The sequence below is a fragment of the Littorina saxatilis genome, linkage group LG12 (assembly GCF_037325665.1).
Source record: "Littorina saxatilis isolate snail1 linkage group LG12, US_GU_Lsax_2.0, whole genome shotgun sequence".
Lineage (NCBI taxonomy): Eukaryota > Metazoa > Mollusca > Gastropoda > Littorinimorpha > Littorinidae > Littorina > Littorina saxatilis.
Window position 1 is genome coordinate 43,193,766 of NC_090256.1, and position 20,843 is coordinate 43,214,608.

Consider the following 20,843-nt stretch of genomic DNA (forward strand, 5'->3'; position numbering starts at 1 on the left):
ACAACACTCCAAGAACGACGGCGCCAACATAGACTTACAACACTGTTCAAAATATCCACAGGGCAGATACCAGCACTCCCCCCCGAAAACTTTCTCACCCCTGCAAAACAGACCCGCAGGAGGGTGAAGCCAACACAGTTTAGCGACTACAGTTCCAACAATGTGATCGAGAGGCAGGCCATCAACAACTCTAAAGGCCTAACCATACCACACTGCCGAACTGAACTGTTCAGACACTCATTTTTTGTAAAGACAGCTCAGGAGTGGAACCATCTAAGCGAGGAGGTGATAGGCTGCACATCAGCAAAAGCCTTTTCTACTGCCGTAGGAAACCTCCCTCCTCCCTCCTCCTCTTTTTAGGCCGCTGCGCCCACCGGTCCCGTCGCATATATAGTCAACTTGGCTCCTGCGACGTACCATACCAGAACCAGAACCAGAGCTTCACAAGACTTCCTGGTCTATACTACCTTTCCTCGGGTTATAGCTAATATTGAAAGGTTTCAAGTCCTCTGAAGCCGTCCTGACTCTTTATCGTGGATTTCCCCCCCCCCTTGCATAAACTCGTTTCTTTCAAGAAAAGAGTCGTCTGATCGTTTGAAGCATTACCTCCCTTGTCTGCGACACGTGATCGCCCGTTTTGAAGTGACGGCGTCGACCGGAAGTTGTGAAGAGATGCGCCGATGTGTAGAAGAGGTTTATCGATCAAACTTTGTGCAGATACGAGGCAACCCGAGCCCAGCTTCTCTAGGATTAGAGCGAGCTTCAATCAGGAGCGGTTCAGTTATCAGGAAGGCCCCACATTCCGGGAAGTAGGCGAGAAACGTTGGCAATCGGTTTCGTTTAACCACAGGCGGAAGGTATCGTCCACTGGACTACTACTATCACAGAAAGACTACAAGGTACGTCACTCACCTTCGAGTCTTCTGTGTTCTTGGAATCGCTTCCTGGGAAAAAATATTGTTCAAGACGGTTTGCCTCTTCCTACAGTCTGTGTAAGGTCAAATAAATACAGTTGCATGATTGTTTGAACTATAGACACCTTTAGTTTTCAGCTTTCGTTCGCTGCAGGTTGTTTTTAACCATCATTTGGACGAATCTTCGTTTGCGAGCCGCTAATATCCATTTGGCGGCTAATTATGCATCCGCACCGAATATGCATACCAGCGCTCATTGGTCTAAAACATATGTAAATATTGTGAAGCAAAGGGAAGCTACCCCCGGGAGTTTTCACTTTCGGTATTAGTGAAGAACCGTTTGCCACTTCATTCAAAATGAGGAAAACGTTTCAGTCGACCAATGAAAATAATCATCGAATATCCTGTTATTAACCAATTAGCGCTGGTATGCATATTCGGTGCGGATGCATAATTAGCCGCCAAGTGGATATTAGCGGCTCGCAAACGAAGATTCGTCCAAATGATGGTTTAAAAACAACCTGCAGCGAACGGAAGCTGAAAACTAAAGGTGCATATAGTTCAAACAATCATTCAACTGTATTTATTTGACCTTACACAGACTGTAGGAAGAGGCAAACCGTCTTGAACAATATTTTCCCCCAGGAAGCGACTCCAAGAACACAGAAGACTCGAAGGTGAGTGACGTACCTTGTAGTCTTTCTGTGATAGTAGTAGTCCAGTGGACGATACTTTCCGCCTGTGGTTTAACAAAGGCTGGATAGTGATGGCTCTTTATTTTACAAGGCTATGCCTTTTCCTACAACCTATCCTTACATCTGAATGATACAACATTCTAATAAATGACAAACAGAAAAGCAAGCAAACAAGCAAGCAAGCCAGCCAACTAACAAATAAACAACCAACCAGCCAACAAACAAAGAAATAAACAAACAGAAGGTGTAGGAGCAGGGCTGGTCCTAGTGCGTGAGAGGGGGGGGGGGGGCTTCCAAAATGAGGCAGGGGTACAGGGGCTGGCATTGGAGGGTCATATGGGCCTTGCCACCCAGGTACTGTTGAAATTTAGCATTTAAAAGGGGTATTTTGGATCTTTCCTTGGGAAAAAAAGGTACAATTGCAGGGTAAGTTTGGGGTGTGAGGAGGGGGGGGGGGCGGAACCCCGGAGACACCCCCCCCCTTTCCCCCGCTAGATCCAGCCCTGAGGAGGGACTACGGCGTTTCACCTTGACTTTCCCTACTCTAACGTAGAGTGTCTACCACACATTCACCAAACAGACCCTTGAGTTCCGTTTTCTTAGGTAACTGAGAAGGAAGGTTAAGAAAGGGATAATTGGGAGAGCGTTGGTGCCAGTTACCGGTGGCAGAAAACTTGCAACTTTGATCAACTTACTGAATTAGGTGTGGCTGCGTTTGGGAGAAGGCGGTATAAGTCGCACACGTTGAGGCACATGATGAAAACCGTCGGCATGTGAAAATTGACTGATTTCTAGATTTTCAGCTTTCGGGTCTCTACGTGGTAAAATCTATGTACAAACCTCATGTTTTGCAAAATGACAACAAACAAGTCGCGTAAGGCGAAAATACAATATTTAGTCAAGTAGCTGCCATTTTTCAGCAAGACCGTATACTCGTAGCATCGTCAGTCCACCGCTCATGGGAAAGGCAGTGAAATTGACAAGAAGAGCGGGGTAGTAGTTGCGCTAAGAAGGATAGCACGCTTTTCTGTACCTCTCTTTGTTTTAACTTTCTGAGCGTGTTTTTAATCCAAACATATCATATCTATATGTTTTTGGAATCAGGAACCGACAAGGAATAAGATGAAAGTGTTTTTAAATTGATTTGGAACATTTAATTTTGATAATAATTTTTATATATTTAATTTTCAGAGCTTGTTTTTAATCCGAATATAACATATTTATATGTTTTTGGAATCAGAAAATGATGGAGAATAAGATAAACGTAAATTTGGATCGTTTTATAAATTTTTATTTTTTTTTACAATTTTCCGATTTTTAATGACCAAAGTCATTAATTAATTTTTAAGCCACCAAGCTGAAATGCAATACCGAACCCCAGGCTTCGTCGAAGAATACTTGACCAAAATTTGAACCAATTTGGTTGAAAAATGAGGGCGTGACAGTGCCGCCTCAACTTTCACGAAAAGCCGGATATGACGTCATCAAAGACATTTATCAAAAAAATGAAAAAAACGTATGGGGATTTCATACCCAGGAACTCTCATGTCAAATTTCATAAAGATCGGTCCAGTAGTTTAGTCTGAATCGCTCTACACACACACACACACAGACACACACACACACACACGCACATACACCACGACCCTCGTTTCGATTCCCCTCGATGTTAAAATATTTAGTCAAAACTTGACTAAATATAAAAAGAGCAGGTTATTTTGCTTAGAACCCTGCATCCCTGTGCACAGTTTCTGTGAATTCCGTACTTTCTGAGTTGATTTCCCACACACCTTGGTGCTGGGCAACACATTTTGTTCAACAAAATTCCAATATACCTTTTTATATTTAGTCAAGTTTTGACTAAATATTTTAACATCGAGGGGGAATCGAAACGAGGGTCGTGGTGTATGTGCGTGTGTGCGTGTGTGCGTGTGTGTGTGTGTGTGTGTAGAGCGATTCAGACTAAACTACTGGACCGATCTTTATGAAATTTGACATGAGAGTTCCTGGGTATGAAATCCCCATACGTTTTTTTTAATTTTTTTGATAAATGTCTTTGATGACGTCATATCCGGCTTTTCGTGAAAGTTGAGGCGGCACTGTCACGCCCTCATTTTTCAACCAAATTGGTTCAAATTTTGGTCAAGTAATCTTCGACGAAGCCCGGGGTTCGGTATTGCATTTCAGCTTGGTGGCTTAAAAATTAATTAATGACTTTGGTCATTAAAAATCTGAAAATTGTAAAAAAAAATAAAAATTTATAAAACGATCCAAATTTACGTTTATCTTATTCTCCATCATTTGCTGATTCCAAAAACATATAAATATGTTATATTCGGATTAAAAACAAGCTCTGAAAATTAAATATATAAAAATTATTATCAAAATTAAATTGTCCAAATCAATTTAAAAACACTTTCATCTTATTCCTTGTCGGTTCCTGATTCCAAAAACATATAGATATGATATGTTTGGATTAAAAACACGCTCAGAAAGTTAAAACAAAGAGAGGTACAGAAAAGCGTGCTATCCTTCTTAGCGCAACTACTACCCCGCTCTTCTTGTCAATTTCACTGCCTATGCCGTGAGCGGTGGACTACGAGTATACGGTCTTGCTGCGTTGCATTGCGTTCAGTTTCATTCTGTGAGTTCGACAGCTACTTGACTAAATATTGTATTTTCGCCTTACGCGACTTGTTTTGTTTATGCGCCGTCACATTTGACTTTCTCTACATTGATGAAGAGTGTCTGCAGCACATATTTCAAATAGACCCTAGATGTCTGAAAACAGGAGCAAGATCTGACGCAAAAATATATAAATTTGGAGAGCGTTGGTGCATTTGTTTTGGAGAAAAGTTACAGAGAGCGGAAAACTTGGATCAACTTATTTAATTATTTTGTCTTAGAAATGGTTACGTACCAACAACATGGTTTCCTCCCCCCCCCCCTCCCCTCCCCCCAACATTTTTGTGCCCGAGCAAGTGTGTGTGTGTATGTGTGTGTGTGTGACACACAGAGAGAGAGAGTTATAGAGAAAGAGGAGAGAGAAAGGGGGGAGGGGGGGGGGAGAGAGAATAATGATCTTCGACATCGACACACCACGTGGTGTACTCCCAAACACTTAAAAAGAAGAAAAGAAAGTGCATGCAGCTGTATTTATATTTGGTACCGTTGTTGCCTAAGCCGCGGGAACCTGTCAGATAATAATTTCTGTAGGGAATTCATAGGATTTTAAGCAAGACAAACATTAGCCAGCCTTTATCACGCGCGAAGTCCACGGGTCGTGGAGAGTGCTTGAGGGAATAAAACACAGACGACGGCAGACGTGTGGGCCCAGACGTGACAGTCATTTGTTTCGTTGTGAAAACCAATTATCACGTCGCCCACCCATACGGCATACCGCCTGACTCAGCGCACATCTTTTTTACACGCGCATAACTACTCTGTATAACTGTGATCTGACTGGTTCTGTTTTCTCTGCTTTTTGGGTATTTGTTTTTTTTTCTTCCAAAGTTATGTGATAAACTTATGAACATTCTGGACAGTCTTCTGTTTTTTTGTGACAATGACAGATTGGTCCAGGGGAAACCTTAACGGTTCACAGACATTGTTATCAAAGACAGAAGACGGAAAAGAAGAAAGCGAGGAAATGCACCAGGTACAAATGAACACCATGCCCTAAACCACCTGAAACGCGTGATACTGCAAGTTCTTTCCGACATTTGTCACCGACTTATTGTCTAGATCTGTAACATTACTCCCTTTAATCCCATCATTTAATTGCAAAACTAGAACATTTGACCAAAAAAAAATAGAAAAAAATAATAAGAATGAAAAAGCATGATACTGTAAGTTCTTTAAGACATTCGTCACCGACTTATTGTCTCAGTATCATCCCTTCATTTAATCCCATCATTTAATTGCAAAACTAAACAAGTCGCGTAAGGCGAAAATACAATATTTAGTCAAGTAGCTGTCGAACTCACAGAATGAAACTGAACGCAATGCCATTTTACTCGTAGCATCGTCAGGCCACCGCTCATGGCAAAGGCAGTGAAATTGACAAGAAAAGCGGGGTAGTAGTTGCGCTAAGAAGGATAGCACGCTTTTCTGTACCTCTCTTTGTTTTAACTTTCTGAGCGTGTTTTTAATCCAAACATATCATATCTATATGTTTTTGGAATCAGGAACCGACAAGGAATAAGATGAAAGTGTTTTTAAATTGATTTGGACAATTTAATTTTGATAATAACTTTTATATATTTAATTTTCAGAGCTTGTTTTTAATCCGAATATAACATATTTATATGTTTTTGGAATCAGCAAATGATGGAGAATAAGATAAACGTAAATTTGGATCGTTTTATAAATTTTTATTTTTTTTTACAATTTTCAGATTTTTAATGACCAAAGTCATTAATTAATTTTTAAGCCACCAAGCTGAAATGCAATACCGAACCCCGGGCTTCGTCGAAGATTACTTGACCAAAATTTGAACCAATTTGGTTGAAAAATGAGGGCGTGACAGTGCCGCCTCAACTTTCACGAAAAGCCGGATATGACGTCATCAAAGACATTTATCAAAAAAATGAAAAAAACGTTCGGGGATTTCATACCCAGGAACTCTCATGTCAAATTTCATAAAGATCGGTCCAGTAGTTTAGTCTGAATCGCTCTACACACACACACACACACACACACGCACGCACGCACACACGCACGCACATACACCACGACCCTCGTTTCGATTCCCCCTCGATGTTAAAATATTTAGTCAAAACTTGACTAAATATAAAAATTGGACAAATACATACTGTCAACAGAAAACCATTCTCACATGAAAAATTTATAAGAATGAAAATACACGCGTTATGTGGGGGCAAAATTAATGACAGCCCGAATAATCAGTCTGTCACATTTCCTGCGTCGTGTCAAGACACCCACGCACGTGGCTCATTATCTCGCATCGGAGCTGACCTGACTGGACTAGAACTGAGAGATCTATATGAAATCGATGTCAATGTTAAAGGCACACTCCTTCTCATGAATACAGTTCGGCTCACCATCTCAGATCTGGCCAAGCTTTTACAAGGGATAAGACCATCTTTCCACTTGGTCATATACCAAAAACTACCACGCAGCTTGGGTACTTGCTGTGCATAGTGGGAATTTTTAAAAAATGAACTGATTATCTTTAAAAATTTCCGACTGATCACAGAGATTCTTCGGACTATTGATTTTAGGCATGTGCCTAAAAGAAGGGATGGTCTTATCCCTGGTAAAAACTTGGTCAGATTTGAGACAGTGGGCTGAACTAACACAGGGCCTATCCCCCCGCCCCCCCCCCCCCACTTTTTTTTATTTTTTACATTTAGTCAAGTTTTGACCAAATGTTTTAACATAGAGGGGGAATCGAGACGAGGGTGGTGGCGTATGTGTGTATGTGTGTGTGTATACGTGTCCGTGTGGGTGTGTAGAGTGATTCAGAGAAAACTACTGGACCGATCTTCATGAAATTTCACATGAGAGCTCCTGGGTATGATATCCCCAGAAAATTTGTTCTTTTTTTCGATAAATGTTTTTGATGACGTCATATCCGGCTTTTTGTGAAAGTTGAGGCAGCACTGTCACGCTCTCATTTTCAAACCAATTTTGTTGAAATTTTGGTCAAGTAATTTTCGACAAATACCGGGCTTTGGTATTGCATTTCAGCTTGGAGGCTTCAAAATTAGTTAATGAGTTTGCTCATTAAAGTTGTCATTAAAATCAAATTTTTGCAAACAGTTTTACAATTGATTACATCGTATTCTTCTTGAAATTCTGAGTCTAAACATATATACATATGTCATGTTTACTCTTAAAATGTGATCACAATTAACAAAAATAGGTTAATTAGTACTACAATTAAAATGTAAGAAATCGAGCCAAACATGATTTCATCTTATTCTTTATCATTTTCTGATTTAAAAAACATATAGGTATAATATGTTGTATCCAAAACAAGCTCAGAAAGTTCAAAAGAATACAGCGCTTTCCTGCTTAGTGCAATATATGCTACAGTGCTATTCTGGCTCGTCAATTTCACTTTGTTTTGCACGTGAAAACTGAGCGATTTTCTTGCCGCGGGGGTTAACGAAGCTGTATTGTCTTGGTGTAAAAAAAAATGCAGTGCGTTCAGTTCATTCTGTGAGTCAATCAATCAATCAATCAATCAATAGGAAGCTTATATAGCGCGTATTCCGTGGGTACAGTTCTAAGCGCTTGTCGAAGAGTTGTCAACACAGGACTAACAAAGAAACTAACATCTATGAGACGGACACGAACCCTATCACACACTAGCAAACCCTGATAAACATACAACAAACTACTGTTTAAACAACAATGTACACATCAATAGCTAGGTCCAAACAAAATAATATTAAGCACAAAGAAAACACCTCTCACAGAGCACAGCACAAGAATGTCTTTTGGGGCACAACACATCACGTCGAACATGAAAGTCACAGCCAGCTACGGGAACAACTGAGTCTTCAACCTGCTCTTGAACGCGTCAAGAGAGGGGCTCTGGCGAAGCTCAAGCGGCAGGGAGCTCCAGACGGAGGGGCCCGCGTAGGCCGGGAATGCACGCTGACCAGCAGATGCGAGTTTCGAGCGAGGGATGTGAAGGCGGAGTGGGTCAACAGCAGAACGAAGGGGACGGTCGGAGGGCTGGGTGTACAGGTCCAGGGAGGATTGAAGGTACTCGGGAGCAGAGTCGTTGAGACACTTGTAGACCAGTGGACAGTTTGTAGGAGATTCGGGTGTTGGCAGGGAGCCAGTGCAAGGAGCGAAGTAGGGGGGTGATGTGGTCTCGCTTCGTCTTCCTCAACGTCAGCCTGGCAGCAGCGTTCTGGACTCGTTGTAGGCCATGAATGGATGAGGCGGGGAGGCCAGCCAGAAGGGAGTTGCAGTAGTTCAGACGACTGAAGATGAGGGAGACAACCAGCTTGACACAGGCGTCGTGGGTGAGGTAGCGACGGATGGAGGCGATGCGTCGTAGGTGGAAAAAGCAGGTCTTGATGATGAAGGAGATGTGTGTCTGCATGGAGAGAGTGGAGTCGAGAAAGACGCCAAGGCTCTTGACAGCAGGGGAGAATGGAACAGTCGCGTCATCCAGCTGGAGGTCGGTCACAGTGAGGGAAGCAATCTTCTGTCGTGTTCCAACGAGAAGGTCCTCCGTCTTCTCACTGTTCAGCTTCAACTTGTTCTCAGTCATCCAGTTCTTGATGTCAGTGAAACAACTGGAGATGGATCCAAGGAGATGGTCAACGTCCTCCGGCTTGGCGCTGTTCTGGAGCTGAGTGTCATCGGCAAAGGAGTTGTAGTTCAAGCCTAGTTCAAGTGAGTTCGATAGATTGACTAAATGTTGTAATTTCGCCTCACGCGACTTGTCATTTGTGTTTTACCAGCAAACGATCTGACTGAAAAAATGCATAATAACGACAATTAAGGAAAAAGAATGATGAAAAAATAAAAATAAGGGGGTGGCAGAGAGAGAGAGAGAGAGAGAGAGAGAGAGAGAGAGAGAGAGAGAGAGAGAGAGAGAGAGAGAGAGAGAGAGAGATAGAGCGAGACAGACAGACAGACAGACAGACGGACAGAAAAAGAGAGAGCGAAGAGGGGGCGTAACGCCTTCCACGAAGAAAAAAAGTATTACATTGTTCTACAAGTGCAGCAACAGCCAATACTTCTCCACTTATAATTGACAGTATACGTGTATTGTTTTTGCTGTAATAGGACTCGGTTTTCCTCTCTTTTTGACTGCAGCTCGAGCGTTGTTGAGTGCCTGTTTCCGAAAGACGTGGGCCGAAGCGCAATGCAGTGATGCTGGGTAAAATGGATGTCATCTCAAGACGAGGGCGGTTCGGAGCATCAGTCAGGCCCAGGACAGTAACGAGTAGGGAGCTTAAGATACACCACAAAGGACGAACACTAATATTTAAGCGTATCATCACATTTATGCCCCTAATAGGCTGGTTACCTGTGAAGCCGTTAACTTGATTCAGTTCAACACTGATACAGATTGCAACGTTAGAAAACGTTAGGTGTTTTTGAGCGCAGAGAAATCTATTTCTCTTCAAGGAAAACGGGATGGACGTGAACGGACACACATACTGAATGGTAGAGATGGGTAGGATACAGCGCCCAGGCAGGCAGGCAGCAATGGAAAACATTAGTGGTGACTGACAAAGCAAATGAAACCAAACGGTCAAGTAACGGGAACAACCTATCAAAGCTTACCCTGAAGTCCTAGAGGCGCCAGTATCTGCAGGGTGTTGATTATAAAAGCAATAACATTGCAAACATTCTGTTACTCCTTGTATGTCTTTTTTTTTTTTTGACCTGCGGTTAAACTGACTTGATTTAAATCCTCTGTCCCTGCATTATTCTGATTCTTCAAACAAATCCCAAGTCTGAGTCGTTGCCAGTATGATCAAATCACTGAATGTCTTCTTCTCTGCTGCATGCCCCACGCTTGTTAAATGCAAGAAACGTATGTAAATATGTCGTGCCGAATTCACGGAATTTCAGAATTCGCGGAATCGGCAACATTTTTGGCCATTACGCGTAATAGGCAAAACGTTGCCCATTTCGTGAAATCGGCAGCGTTTTGCCGAAAATGCGTAAAGGCCTCTAAAACTTGCCCATTTCGCGAGTTCGGCAGCCTATTACACGGAATAGGTAGCCGATTACGCATAATGGGCAAGTTGCCCATTTCGCGAAATCGGCAATTGTGAAAAGCTTCGTGCAGCAAGCTTCAACAAGCTGACTTCGCGAAGTCAACTCTGCTCAATTATTTTGAGGCCTAAGGCAATCAGCTTGATTAGAATGGTCTCATCACCATATATGCGATCTGCTGCGTGGATGCCTGTCCAAATGCGCTCAGATGACAAAATAAGGATATTAATCAGCTTTAGGATAAGTTCTTCCTTATCTATTCCGTCTTTGGTTGTTGTAATGGATTTGCTGCTGGTTTTCAGCTGTTTCCATCGACCAGAAATAACTCTTGTCGAGCGCATTACTCTCTCAGTAATCATGAGAGTCTGCCTGGTTGTCCCATATGACTGTGGGATGCAATCAAACTTTTATTATATAGTCGTAGACAATTTCTACCCAGAATTCTTCCATTCGCGACTGACTCAGTGACCCTTTTTTAAGAAGCAAGTTAGACTAAACACTGCTCGGGTATTTGAGAGAGAGAGAGAGAGAGAGAGAGAGAGAGAGAGAGAGAGAGAGAGAGAGAGAGAGAGATACAGAGAGAGAGAGATACAGAGATACACAGACAAAGAGACACAGACAGAGAGACACATACAGAGACAGAAATGTGTACTATTCACTCGGGTAGATTTTGTCACGGTGGCGTCTTGCTGTACTGTACTTCAACCTCCCTAATGACGGCAAGTATGACTCAGCAGCGTGGGTGGTCAGCGCAAGTTAGCGTAACGCCCACACCTCGGCCCGCCACACGCCATCACCACATCACGCAGCTAGCTTTCTTTACACTTAGCCCTCCATTTATCTGCAACGCACAAATCAGGACTCTGGGTCAGCTGTCGGTATGGTTCTTCCTCCACAGATGTAGAAGTATTGGTGATTCACTTGTGATTTAACTTTTTTGTTCAAGTAATTTTGCTTCGTCATTCAATAATGAGAATATTTTTGTTCGATTCACTGAGAAAAGAAAGAAAGAAAGACAGACAGAAAGAAAGAAAGAAAGAAAGAAAGAAAGAAAGACAGACAGAAAGAAAAAAAGACAAAAAGACAAAAAGAAAGACAGAAAGAAAGAAAGAAAAACAAAAGAAAGGGGAATTATAACAAGTCGCGTAAAGCAATACCAAAACAGTCATTTAGTACCTAATTAATCTATTTTCTGTAATTGTGAGCACATTTTCAGAGTAAACATAATATATTTAAATATTTTTGATTCAGAAAATGATAGGAAATACAATGCAATCACTTATGGATCTACTGCGGACATTTTAATTTTTACTTAGAATTTTAAGGAACTCATTAAATAATGTTTAAGCTTCCAAGTTGAAATGCATTCCCAAAGTCCGGACTTTGTCAAAGATTGCTTGACCAAACTGTCAACCAACTTGGTTGAAAACTAATGTCGTCGCAGTGCCGCCTCAACTTGAGTAAAAAGCCGAAAATGACGTCATTAATGACAGTTCTCAAAAAATTAAAAAATAAATAAATGTTTGGTGTTAACATCTGAAAGAAATGAATGCTAGGTTTCTTTCAGATCTATCTGTCGCATACAACACCACCCTCGTCTCGATTCCAGGTCTTTAAAAACTTGACTAAATGTAACAAAACACTTAGTAATGCAATCATTGTTTAGACTGTAAGTGAAATGTCAATGACAAATGTAATGTAAAAACTAATTAATCAATTGTTAAGCTTCCGAGCTGAAATGTAATCCCATAATCCGGACTGAGTCAATGGATGTTTGACAAAAATGTCAATCAATTTGATTCAAAAATGAGGGCGGGGTAGTGCCGCCACCCGCGCACGGCCAATAGTCAGTCGGCTAAGGACCTTTTTGGTTACTTTTTGGCGTCACGTTAGCAAACACATTTTTCTGATAGATTTTAACACCACAACACTAAATCTAAGGTCGTGGGGCAATATTCCAAACCACCTATAGCGTCACATAGCCATAGTGAAAGGTCACATTTTTTTTTGGGGGGGGGGATTTCTCACTTGGATTTCCTGGAAGGATTTCATGCCAGAAGTCAAAGTCCACTTGTTTGCCATCTGAGCTCCTGCATTTTTTTCAGATATATCACACTTTATGGGCGGATTTTCCTTCTGTGCACCCTATATTTAACTTTTTGGGGTCAGAAGCTCACAACAACCACACAAATGATTGAATTTATAATGTTTTTATATTGTCAGTAAGGCAGTATATCAGTGTTGTCATATAGTGAGTTTTTTTGTTTCATTATGCATTTTATTGTGTTTTCCACATACGCTTCCGGTAAGCAAATGTTCCCTCTTTGGGCCCTATGTTTGACCTCTCGGGGCAGGGCTAGAATTAGCATCACATAATCCATAATAATATCAATAATCATTTGGTTTTGTTTCAATGTAGAAGCTGTAAGTTATTCTTATTAAGATAAACAAATATTTTCAGCATATGGCATTTTATTGTGATGTGGATTTGCATAGCCGCAGATACATCTTTATTGAGTCGGATCTGCACTTTGATTTCTAAGGATGGGGATTTTTTTTTTAATAGAAAATCTAAACTCATCATCATACTTGTATTTAAAACGTTTTGGTAATATGTTTTGCCCCTAATGAGCAGTAAGAACTTCCCCCTCAACACAGCAAACCCCCCGCGGGTTAGGGGGAAGAATTTACCCGATGCTCCCCAGCATGTCGTAAGAGGCGACTAACGGATTCTGTTTCTCCTTTTACCCTTGTTAAGTGTTTCTTGTATAGAATATAGTCAATGTTTGTAAAGATTTTAGTCAAGCAGTATGTAAGAAATGTTAAGTCCTTTGTACTAGAAACTTGCATTCTCCCAGTAAGGTCATATATTGTACTACGTTGCAAGCCCCTGGAGCAATTTTTTGATTAGTGCTTTTGTGAACAAGAAACAATTAACAAGTGGCTCTATCCCATCTCCCCCCTTTCCCCGTCGCGATATAACCTTGAACGGTTGAAAACGACGTTAAACACCAAATATAGAAAGAAAGAACAACACAGCACCTCTCTTCAACTCGCAGGAGATTTTTGTTGCAGTTCATACTTCTTTCGTCTGATGCACTGAAGATATAATACATCAGAATGAGTGACGAACGACCAGTATCTTTCAAGCGCAAGAAAAAGCCAAGACGGACAGAAACTACACAAAAGATGTGTATCATCCACTGCCCTGAGGTCAGGTTTGACCCAGCAGTGAAGCCACTTAGTCAGCAGACAAAAGAGAAACTTGTGGAATGTTGCCGCCTGCGTAGGACAGCAGGACTTGATTCAAAATGTGCAGCAGTCCTGGATGCGTTCCCTGACATACTAGATGATACTCTTCATGGGTTTCATAGACGCTGCTACCAGTCATTCACAAACTTGAAGTATTTGAGAAAGAGAAGTCATGATGACCAGCAAAGTAGCCCTGAGGATGTGAGTGATGATAACGACACAGATCAGCCCTCAACATCCCGGAAAAATGGGAGACTCTACCAGAACGCTTTTTCCTCGTGACTGGTGCATAATCTGTGACCAAAAGTACAAGAGGGCACGAAGTGGCAAGGCACATCATGAGAAACTTGTGAGATGTGAAACAAAGTCTGCCGAGGAGGCTATCAAGACGGCAGCAAGTGAGAAACAAGATGTTGAACTGATGGCACGAGTGCAGGTGGATCTCTTGGCAAGAGAAGCATACTTCCATGAGTCATGCCGACGTGATCTTGTGCGCAGTCGTAAGAGGCATGAACAGCGATAGGCAACTTCCAAAGAACATATGAAGGCATGCTCAGATGCCTTTCAGTACATCTGCAACTACATTGAAGATGCAATCATCAACAGGCACCAAGTTGAACGAATGACCATGCTGCGGGAGAGATACTGCACCTATATGCAGGACTAACAACCTGACTTTTGCAACCCTGATTTCCAAACTCATCACCTGAAGAAGAAAATTGTGGGCCATTTTGGTGAGAGTCTGAAATTCTGGAGGCCAAATTTTCCTCAGAGTTGCCAGTTGGGCAGGCTGTTGAACAAGCCTTTGAGGCGGCAGCATCTGATGAGAGGAGACTAGAAGAGGCGGCCCGTATCCTAAGGCGTCTGATCATCCAGGCATACCGTTCAGCAGAAGAATGTCCCTGGCCACCACTGGTCTCATTCATTACATCCCAGAAGATCCTGCCACCTCCAGTCCTGCTGAATTTCTTGAAGGTCATGCTTTCTGGGCTAAAAGAAACCTCAGACAGAAAGGAGAGGATCGGGCTGTCAACAGCTCAGGACATCTGCTATGCCTTATCGAACAACGAGTGGAAAATGCCCAAACACATTGTACTCGCAACAGCAGTCAGACATCTGACAGGAAGTGCAGAGTTGCTCAGCATGCTGAATCGTTTCGGGCACTGTATATCCCACGGAGGCGTACTGCAGATTGAAACTGCCGTGTGTCACCAGATCATGCAAAACAGTAGCCTGCTGCCTACTACCATTCGTCCAGAGAACAATGTTGTGACCCACTTCTGTTGGGATAATTTTGACTTGCAGGAAGAAACAGTTTCGGGATCTGGTACAACACATCCCGCACACGGCATTGTCATTCAGGAGGTCTCTGAATCAGTCCCACATACAGGAGATGCGCGTCCTGAGCAAAGTCGTGACAGTGTTGAGTTCAGCCCTGAAGACCTCCTTGCTATGCAAAGCAGAAAGTGATGCCTAAGCTCACCTTGGTACCAGAAGTTGTGACTCACGCTTCACTCTCTGACTTTCTCTGGATCCTTGCTCGGCGTGAGGGTAGGATGACCAGCACATTCCAGGATGGGCAGGATGGATATCACTAACTGGGAGAGAAGTGCAAGCCATACAAGAGCAGACTACATGCCTCCAGTCCTCCATCCAGTCACTGACAAACCCCCCGCGGGTTAGGGGGAGTCCCATATTGGTTGGGACGAGAAAGAATTTACCCGATGCTACCCAGCATGTCGTAAGAGGCGACTAACGGTTCTGTTTCTCCTTTTACCCTTGTTAAGTGTTTCTTGTATAGAATATAGTCAATTTTTGTAAAGATTTTAGTCAAGCAGTATGTAAGAAATGTTAAGTCCTTTGTACTGGAAACTTGCATTCTCCCAGTAAGGTCATAAATTGTACTACGTTGCAAGCCCCTGGAGCAAATTTTTGATTAGTGCTTTTGTGAACAAGAAACAATTAACAAGTGGCTCTATCCCATCTCCCCCCTTTCCCCTATCCCATCTCCCCCCTTTCCACGTCGCGATATAACCTTGAATGGTTGAAAACGACGTTAAACACCAAATAAAGAAAGAAAAGTAAAGTCACTGACAACGCGACAGTTCAGCACATTCTTCATCTGTCACAGTGCGCAACCAAAGAAGTGGACCAGGAGTGCACCTTGGTCACGTTCGACTTGGCAGTGGCAAAGAAAGCCTACATGATTGTTTGGCAAGATCAACGCTTCAACAATGTGGTGGTCCGCCTTGGGGTTTTCCACCTCATTTGCTCATTCCTGGGTGCTTTGGGCAAACTCATGAGAGGTTCAGGTCTCGAGGAGATCGTCATTCAATCTGGAATATGCGCAAGTGGCTCCATTGAGGCAGTGATGATGTCTAAGCACTACAATCGCGCTCTTCGAGTGCACAAGACAGTGCTGGAGGCCTTGGAACGCATGCTGATGGAGAAATTCATGAACAATCAGGCTGCAAAAGATCAGCTTGAAGAAGTAGCCGAGATGGTGAAGGATCCAAGCAGACCTCACTTAGAGGCAATCATGCAACTTGATTCTGTCATTCAGTTGCACGACTCATACACCAAGTACCGGCAGAGTATTTTGAATGGCGAGATGGGCAAAACTAGCCAGTTATGGCTTATGTATGCTGAGAGGATCTGGCTTGTACTTCGCCTGCTCCGTGCAACAAAAGAAAATGATTTTGACCTGCACCTTACCTGCGTTCAAGACATGGCACCCCTTCTCTTCGCCACAGATCACCAAAACTACGCGAGGTATGTCACAATCTACTTTCTCCAAATGCTGAACTTGAAGCACAGTCACCCAAGTGCCACGCAGCTGCTGAAAGCTGGGGGATTCAGCGTCTCAAGATCTCCCGTACCTGCATGCCGGAACCCAGTCGATCAAACAATAGAACAGACTATCAACAGACATGCAAAGTCAAAAGGAGGAATCATCGGGTTCAGTCGTTGCAACTCAGAACTTTAATGATGTGTATTTTTTTGTAAAACTGCATATAGCATTGTTCCTATTCACATGCAAATCAAAAAAAAGAGTAGAGTAGACATTATTGATACAATCATATTGCATCCTTGGACTACCCCACGGGGAACGGTTGATGCTTCATTTTTTTCCGAAATATTGGTTAAGATGGTGATAAAAACCGGAAGTAACAGATTTTGCTGCCAGAATTATAATGTAATGTAATGTAACATTATCAGTGCATCAATTTCCTTTCCATTGGTATCATTTTTGTTGATATAGGCCAGTTTTAGGTCGTGAAAAGGGCTTCAGACGAGACCAACCCCCATTTTTCAATAGCAGCTTGAAGGCAGGGTTAAATAGAAGGGCATAACTAAAGAAAATGCAGAAGCTCAGATGGCAAACAAGTGCCATGAGTCTTCATAGTAAATGGGCTTTCCAGAAAAACTAGTGGTAAATCCCCCCCAAAAATGTGATGGGGGGTCATGGCTATGTGAAGCACTAACCGGTGAGAAAAACGTTGGTTTGTGTGTATGTTTTCCTTCTTTGGTGTTACTATTCTCGTTTAGAGGGTTGGGTTCATAAAATGGACATAAAACTTAAACCGCTCGACAGAAATTCTATAACTGTAAATCATTCGAAAGGGGAGGCATTCATGTACATGTTTGTGCCACTTAGAATGACGTCATTATCTGTTTGTGCCTGTAGTTTTGACGTAATTCAGTATGCCCAAACAAATCATAATGAGGCAAGTAATCGGCTTTGGTTTTCAGTGTAAAACATTTGTGTCCTGCGTTAATATTTGAAATATCAACATTCAAAACAGTCTGCATTGTGCAAACATTCAAACAGAAATGAAGCAGTCAAAACTGTATGGTAGCGCACCGCCGCAACGTCTGGATAAATCTAGAGAATTAAACGTATGGACAGCTTGTAAGACAAACATTGTTACAACACAAAATAATTCTTTTACCGTCAAGAAAAAGTCTGTAAAAAGTAGGGAGTGTGGATGTAGATCGTTTAGATCGCGGAACAGAGGGACAGACAGACAGACAGACAGACAGACAGACCGAGACAAACACACAGACAGAGACACAAAGACAGAATTTAACATTGTTTCACTATTGTATATATGTAATCAGGGACCTATATTAGGTCTATGATGTAATTAACTTTGTTAAACCACACGTTACGTTCACCACTGCGTGTGTAACCATGTAAAAAGTTACCATCGCTTTATATGTGTTTACTTGCATTGTAATCCTAGGGGCGGGGGGGGGGTAATATAAGTGTATGTAACGCGCAGTACATGTATGCCTTTTGACAGACTAGAATTGGAATTTTTATTTGAAGACTAGCGTAGCATTTGACACGTGGTTCATACGTTATTACCTTATTACACAAAGAAAACGAGAACGGCACTGACGCAACCGGAAATAGAATTTAATAATGAAATGCTATCATCAATTTAGTAATTAATGCGATGTAAAACATCCTAAAACTGTCGTATGATCACGACATCGTTTAGCATTTAGGATCAAATGGTGCCAAAGTGTTCACAATGCACTAATCACACACAACAGTTATACACTTAACGTACATTTTACTCTCCAAATGACATTTTCTGACTCTTGAAACAAATGACTTTCGAGGGAAACTCAAATATATTAATATTGTGTATGAATTTTGATATCTACTTGCACTGCTTTTTCTGAGATAAGGTATTTAAAAATCCTCCCGTAGAAAAACCGGAAGTATCGTGTACTAAGCATATGCATATAGGTTTTGAATACTTTAGGGGAAAAGCATAGCCAATATTAATTCATCTTCAACTAACACCCCTAATCTCAGGGCCCATTTTGTTAGTGGGGGTAGGGTTTCAATCAGTCAAAAATAACTTTCATTCAATATTTTCTGCCATTTCAAATACATACCCGTAATTTGCACAATTTCTTGAATTTTAAGATGCTTTAACTGACTATACCAAGAAAATCTGCACTTTTTGCAGAATGATTTTTTTGTCCATGATTTATGTTTAAAAATGTCAATTCTTAATTACGGCAAAAAATGCTAACGGTTGCCTCACCAGAGGGCACGCACCTGCGACGAGAATCGTGTCTGCGAATTGAAATGCATATATTTTGAAATAAGGGTAATCATAACATATGTCACTGTAAACTGTCTCACTCTAATACCTTCTGGGTTCATGGTGTATTTGATTAAGTGAATTGCAGATAAGGCTTTTTTTAAATGACAGCTGTACATATATTTTATTAAAACTGAAACTGGTGGAGTAAAACACATACATGTTCTGGAGAAGTCGTACTAAAATAATGTATTCATAGTTTGCGTGTTATCGTTTAAAGAAAACTGTTTTCTTCGCTAACAATGACCTAATTTACAAATACATATCGGTCGGTCATAGTCGCGTTTTTACACCCCCGGTATAGGGGTGTGTATAGGATTCGGTCGATGTGTTTGTTTGTTTGTTTGTGTTCACATATAGATCTCAAGAATGAACGGACCGATCGTCACCAAACTTGGTGAACAGGTTCTATACATTCCTGAGACGGTCCTTACAAAAATTGGGACCAGTCAAACACACGGTTACGGAGTTATTGGTGGATTAAGATTCTACAAGGACTTATAGAGGGACATATTAATGGTCAAAGGAAAATAACCTTCTCAGTTGGTGGCAGTGAGAATGGTAAGGACGGGGGTGTTTTTCCTACCTCGGAGGAATTTCTTGTTTTTTAGAGAGATAGTGTACAAAATTTCGTTTTGTACGTTTAAATTACATGTCCCTTATTTCAGTCATATATCAATCAATAATTAAATGCGCATACTTTTATTAAACGTTACTTTCACTTTAAGATCGCTTCAAACATTTAGTATAATTTCTGACAAATGCACGCTATACATGTAATAATTTGATAACATTATTGACGTCCTGTGGTAAAACCGGAAGTTTAATTTTTTTGCGATAGCAAAATCCTTTTACAATGATCACTTTCCTTTTATAACGAGCTGATCTTTAACGTTATGGGTAAAAATCTACCAGATTAAACCAAATTATCCTTTTTCAAGCCTGTGTATGTGTAAGCTTTTTTTCGCTTCGACCCGGTTCGGTTTTCGGAGTTGATTCAGAATCATCCATTATGTATGTTATATGACTGTTGTTTTCCTCGGTAAATTAACAATTGTTGATGTTAATTAATTCTAGCTGTGAGAATAAACAATTTTCAAGATGTTTCTGATTGCGGTTTTTACCAGGCGTTCAGTTAGCTAAACATATCGATTGAGAAAATGGCATTTCCTGTTTTGTCGTCCGCATGTTATACAGATGTTGTTAAAATAAAACTGTGTATACGAATTAGGCATTTTACTTGCTGTCTGATGGCAACACTCTTTTACTTTCGTTTAAGGTATAATTTGCTTATATCCGTATGCAGTCAAGCGGTACATGACGTTTTTTTGTAACCTACCCCCTGCGTCATGGCTGCATTTTTGCAGAAAATGGGTCATGTTACGAAAACGCTTCTCATTCTTAGGTGAGCCAGAGACGTGGTCCAAGTGAGGCAACTCACCAAAAGCTGAATGCATTCGAAGGCAAGAGTTATCTTTCGTTCCGAGTTATGGAAACAACTGTTGCCCAATCGGTGTTTCGGGACACACACACACACACACACACACACGTCTGAAGCTGGCAACCATAAGACTTTTTTTTCTCCATATTCCATGCAAAAATGTATAAAATATAAAATACTGATCTGAACAAATGTGAGCATATGCGCATCATGTGATAACTTCTTTGATATTTCTGTACATTACCGTCGTATGTTTAAAACAATTTGTTTCTAGATTAAAATATGTGCAATCTGGCGTATTTTGGGAGTATTTGTCATGAGTTTTAAAGGCAAAACAAACAATTATTTTTTTACCCTTGCAGGAGGTGGATCCAGGGGGGGGGGGAGGCCCCCCCGCCAGCCTAACATTTTTTTTTTAAAATAAAGAAATAAAATCGAGAATAAAGAAAAACTGATGGCTCAGATTGCACCATATTTGCTCAATTTTTCTTGATTTTTATAAAAAATTTCCCCTAAAAATGATGTGATCCGCCCCTGTACATGGTCAGGCCTGGGAGGGGGGGGGGGGGGGGAGGGATGGGGGGTCCGGGCAACAGGAAACCCCCCCTGGGTCCGGCCCTGGTGCGGATTCAACTTCAACGACTGAAGAAGGCAACACTCACTGACCGACTGATATTTATCATCAGCGATACTTACT